Below are 5,324 nucleotides of genomic sequence, written 5' to 3'. Positions count from 1 at the left end.
CAAGTTCACAGTGAAGTGGCGCTATCAGAGAGACGCGGAATGGTCGTGCTACCAATGCATCAGGATATATCATCTTCGTAAGACAAAGATTTTGATGCACTTGATCTTTTTTAACTTGTAAATGTTGAACAGCGTTCCGTTATGGTTGGAAAAAAGGGAAGAAGTATGGCGCAATTATCACCAAAGTGTTTCTATGTCCGTTAAATAAAGTGAAGTACAGCATTCAGAAAAAAAGCAAAGAAACAGGAATTATGATCAAAACTTACCGATCTTTCCTATGATTTTCTTTTGAACATAAGCCAAAATATTGCTGACTTTGCGAGAGATGTTCGATATATTAGAACACATTTTCAAAATATAATCGTTTGTAAACATTTCACTCCTACAGACCCCAAAATCCTCGTTACCGGGCATTGTTTCCAACTATGTGATAGAGATTTTGTCTTTATAGAGAGGAGCAAAGTATCCTTTTACCCAGGCCGCCGGATTCCAGTCATTGCCAACGAAAGGACAAGGGATTTCTTCTGTGCAAGATGTAGTCAGAGGATTTCAGGGATCTTAGGGCGCTAGACCACGGGTTTCACAGAGGCTCATTCAAAATGACTGATTATGTCTGGCAACACATTTCACCAGACTACCGTACTGCAGTAAAGGAAAGAAAATGTCATAACGTCAGGCAAAAGTGGATTTGTGAAAGCATTGCAAAGAAGCCGACAGGTGCTGCGAAAAGAAGTCTGCCGCTAGGTAAATTAGTTTTCCGTATGTTGTGTGATAAAATTCCACCAGTAAAAGGTGTCCAGAAGAAAGCGTTACTTGACATATGACAGTACATCCCAGCTGAGAAACAGAATTTCTGTGTGCATGTACCTAGTGAATTGTGGATTTTCACATCTGAATGGCAATATCCATTGACTGAGGACTTAAAAATGTGATGTTTAGTTTAAGTGCAATACGAATAATGTTAATTTCTTTCGGTATCTTCTGCTGCTTATGCAGATTTGTGTTGCAGTAAACATTGTGTGTTTTGCACTGTGTTGTATTTCTATCAAAATAGGATTTCTGCAATAAGTAAGGAAGAGAAGCCAGAGTGTTTTATCTCACACAGAATGCCTGCACCATGGAACCCCAAATCGGTAATCATAAAATAGGTAAGCATAAAGCCGCGCGGTTTGAAGCGGCACGTCATGCATTGCGCGGCCACTCCCGCCGGAGATTCGAGACCTCCCTTGGGCATTGGTGTGGGTGTTGTCCTTAGCCTAAGTTAAAGGGAGTTGGAACGCCCATTCCCAACAATGTTAAATTTAGTGACTTGGCCTCCCTGTATTTCAGGAACCACTGTAGCCATTGACATGAAACTTTTACAGGACATTAAACTGTATTTTCTGAGTCTACAATAATTGCGTTTCAGCCACTACTTTCGGAAATACTATTTTTTTACTACACGGTTAAAATTTTGTGTACTTTCATGTACGTTATCCTAAATAATTTTAATTATACATAACATTATGTTCTTCTTCTAGTTCAGTAGACTCAGGATATGTATGTTACTGCTCCCTGAAAATTTGTATACTCTACTCGAAGCGGTTTCTGGTATTTAGGGAAAAATGCATCAGAAAATGTAAATTTTCAAGAACAGCTTCTAAAGTTTCAAAAGACTGGAACTCAATATATGTTTAATTTTTTTTTGTTTTTAGTCACTCAGAAGCACCCTGCACCGTACTGTATATCATCCTCATGATCTTTTTCCAAGTTTTTTCTTCTTTTCTTCTTTCTGGACTCCTTAGTGGCCAGCTATGCTGCGTACTCTGCTTTATCAATGCGAACCTTATCCATCCGTTCAAGTTCTCTGATGCAGTTTGCTCTAGAATTAATTCTCATATGCTGTAGCACTTTCACCCTACAAATTTTGCCATCATTAAAAGCAATAACAGCATCACTGACCCCCCCCCCCCCCCATGCACTTCAGCGTCTTCATTCCAACAAAAAAATTTTTTGGTAAGTGAGTCTATATATGAAACTTCCTGGCAGATTAAAACTGCGTGCCCGACCGAGACTCGAACTCGGGACCTTTGCCTTTCGCGGGCAAGTGCTCTACCAACTGAGCTACCGAAGCACGACTCACGCCCGGTACTCACAGCTTTACTTCTGGCAGTACCTCGTCTCCTACCTTCCAAACTTTACAGAAGCTCTCCTGCGAACCTTGCAGAACTAGAAGAAAGGATATTGCGGAGACATGGCTTAGCCACAGCGTGGGGGATGTTTCCAGAATGAGATTTTCACTCTGCAGCGGAGGGTGCGCTGATATGAAACTTCCTGGCAGATTAAAACTGTGTGCCCGACCGAGACTCGAACTCGGGACCTTTGCCTTTCGCGGGCAAGTGCTCTACCAACTGAGCTACCGAAGCCCATACGGCCTGCTTCATTTTCAACAGGTCCACGGTATTATTTCTAATGGCCATCCCATAATACTGCTGTAGTTTATCAAACATTTTGTCTGTCAGACTGCCTCTTATACTTTTACCATCAGAAAGTTTCCTGTCTCTCAAACTTTGTTTGAACTTCCTCAGCCTGGTTGTAAGTAGGCTGTTTAGGTTTTTATGTTGGTAACGTCACGTAGCGCTCTGTGTAAAAATCACTGGCTGTGTGCCGTCTGTGGCTGGTTGGCATTGTTGGAATAGTCGCTATTGTAGTGTTGGGCAGTTGGATGTGAACAGCGCATAGCGCTGCGCAGTTGGAGGTGAGCCGCCAGCAGTGGTGCATGTGGGGAGAGAGATGGCAGATTTTTAAGAGCGGACGATCTGGACTGTGTCCGCCAGAAAGAGTAAATTTGTAATACTGGATATCATGAACTGATATATATATATATATATATATATATATATATATATATATATATATATATATATATATATATACACATTGTTTGTTCTCTATCAAAATCTTTCATTTGCTAACTATGCCTATCAGTAGTTAGTGCCTTATGTAGTTAGAATCTTTTATTTAGCTGGCAGTAGTGGTGCTCGCTGTATTGCAGTAGTTCGAGTAACGAAGATTTTTGTGAGGTAAGTGATTCATGAAAGGTATAGGTTATTGTTAGTCAGGGCCATTCTTTTGTAGGGATTATTGAAAGTCAGATTGGCGTTTGCGTTAAAAATATTGTATGTCAGTTTAGTGATGATCAGAATAAGTAAAGAGAGAAATGTCTGAGTACGTTCAGTTTTGCTCAGCTGTTTGAAAATCAAATAACGTAAGGGGTTTATGAGCACAATCGTTGAAAAATTTTTCTAAGGGGGGGTTACATATGGTGACCATCCTGTTTTGGACATGACCAATACAAACACATAATTTAACCATTATAACAAAGCAATCTACAGCCTTCTATATAAAAAATTACCGATTTTATTTGATCTTGAAGTAATTCACGTAAATATTGTAACAGTTTCAACCACTGTGTATTATATTTAAAAAATAAAATAAAATACTTCCCATGTGCGTCTATAAGTGATACATATACAGGGTGTTACAAACAGGTACGGCCAAACTTTCAGGAAACATTCCTCACACACAAATAAAGAAAAGATGTTATGTGGACATATACAGGGTGTTACAAAAAGGTACGGCCAAACTTTCAGGAAACATTCCTCACACACAAATAAAGAAAAGATGTTATGTGGACATGTGTCCGGAAACGCTTAATTTCCATGTTAGGGCTCATTTTAGTTTCTTCCACCTACGCTCAATGGAGCACGTTGTCATGATTTCATACGGGATACTCTATCTGTGCTGCTAGAACATATGCCTTTACAGGTACGACACAACATGTGGTTCATGCACGATGGAGCTTCTGCAGATTTCTGTCGAAGTGTTCGTACTCTTCTCAACAACAGATTCGGTGACCGATGGATTGGTAGAGGCGGACCAATTCCATGACCTCCACGCTCTCCTGACCTCAACCCTCTTGACTTTCATCTATGGGGGCATTTGAAAGCTCTTGTCTACGCAACCCCGGTGCCAAATGTAGAGACTCTTCGTGCTCGTATTGGGGCGGCTGTGATACAATACGCCATTCTCCAGGGCTGCATCAGCGCATCAGGGATTCCATGCGACGGAGGGTGGATGCATGTATCCTCGCGAACGGAGGACATTTTGAAAATTTCCTGTAACAAAGTGTTTGAAGTCACGTTGGTACGTTCTGTTGCTGTGTGTTTCCATTCCATGATTAATGTTATTTGAAGAGAAGTAATAAAATGAGCTCTAACATGGAAAGTAAGCGTTTCCGGACCCATTTCCACATAACATATTTTCTTTCTTTGTGTGTGAGGAATGTTTCCTGAAAGTTTGGCCGTACCTTTTTGTAACACCCTGTATATCATTTTATTCGGAAAACTGCAGATTTTGTAATGCGATAGAAGTCCGAAAATACGATTTTTTTTCTGTTCTAACTCCCCTTAAGTAGTGTGTAAGTCTAGGGACCCATCATCTCATCAGTTTAGTCTCTTAGAAATTCACAGACATTTGAACATTTGGTAAGCGTAAAACATGCACAATATTGAATACTTTAGTTATATCAGCAGCAAAATGCCATTTCACAATCATTACTCGCTGGAACATATGTCATTGTAGTCAAGAAAAGTTGGCGTATACAATATATAAGGTGATTATAAAAATTTTTTTTGCAAACTTACGTGGCACATCGGGCATTCAACAAGGATGAGTAATCACATGGGAACCGGGCGCGGTGAAGGTCATTCGGGTTACTAAATGGCGTTGCAGTTATTTATTCACATATTATAAAATGACATCCACTACAGGAAATGCAGAATGTTTTGTCCAGATGCAACGAGACACGCCTGGCAGCTACACTGCACTGAACGGCGCACGCTATCAAAGGTACCTGATGTACCTCGAAGACATCCTGCTGCCGCAGCAATCCTGCCCACTAGGTCCTCTTGTGATGTAACAAGTGATGCACAAACCCCTTCGGATACCCCAAGAGGGAAAAATCGATTGGCGACAGAACGAATGATAATGGTGGCCATGCGACTGGCCCACCGCGACCAATCCAGCGGCCGGGAAGGTTGCCTGCAGATGTGTCTCACTTGTCCGCTGAAATGGTCAGGGTGTCCGACGTGGTGGAATCGAATGCGGCAACGAATAGACAAGGAAAATCATTCAGCATGTTCGGCAGAACCTCTCGCAGGACTACGAGATACTTGCGTCCATCAAGTTGGTCCGGGAGAATGAACGGCCCAATTAAATGGTCTCCGATGATGCCAGACCATACGTGACCGTAACACCTTCTCGTGGAGTTTACGACCCCCATT

The 5,324-nt window shown here is 41.4% G+C and overlaps 1 non-coding gene across 1 annotated transcript; it reads right to left on the bottom strand.

Moving 5' to 3' along the window:
• Nucleotides 1-2,036: 2,036 nt before the first annotated feature.
• Nucleotides 2,037-2,113, bottom strand: Trnas-cga (transfer RNA serine (anticodon CGA)). The gene has a single exon. It is a non-coding gene; the product is annotated as a tRNA-Ser (tRNA).
• Nucleotides 2,114-5,324: the final 3,211 nt, after the last annotated feature.

The sequence above is a fragment of the Schistocerca serialis genome, chromosome 9 (genome assembly GCF_023864345.2).
Source record: "Schistocerca serialis cubense isolate TAMUIC-IGC-003099 chromosome 9, iqSchSeri2.2, whole genome shotgun sequence".
In the NCBI taxonomy this organism is placed as follows: domain Eukaryota; kingdom Metazoa; phylum Arthropoda; class Insecta; order Orthoptera; family Acrididae; genus Schistocerca; species Schistocerca serialis.
The sequence above is the reverse complement of the archived record's forward strand: the minus strand, read 5'-3'. Positions and strand labels throughout refer to the sequence as shown.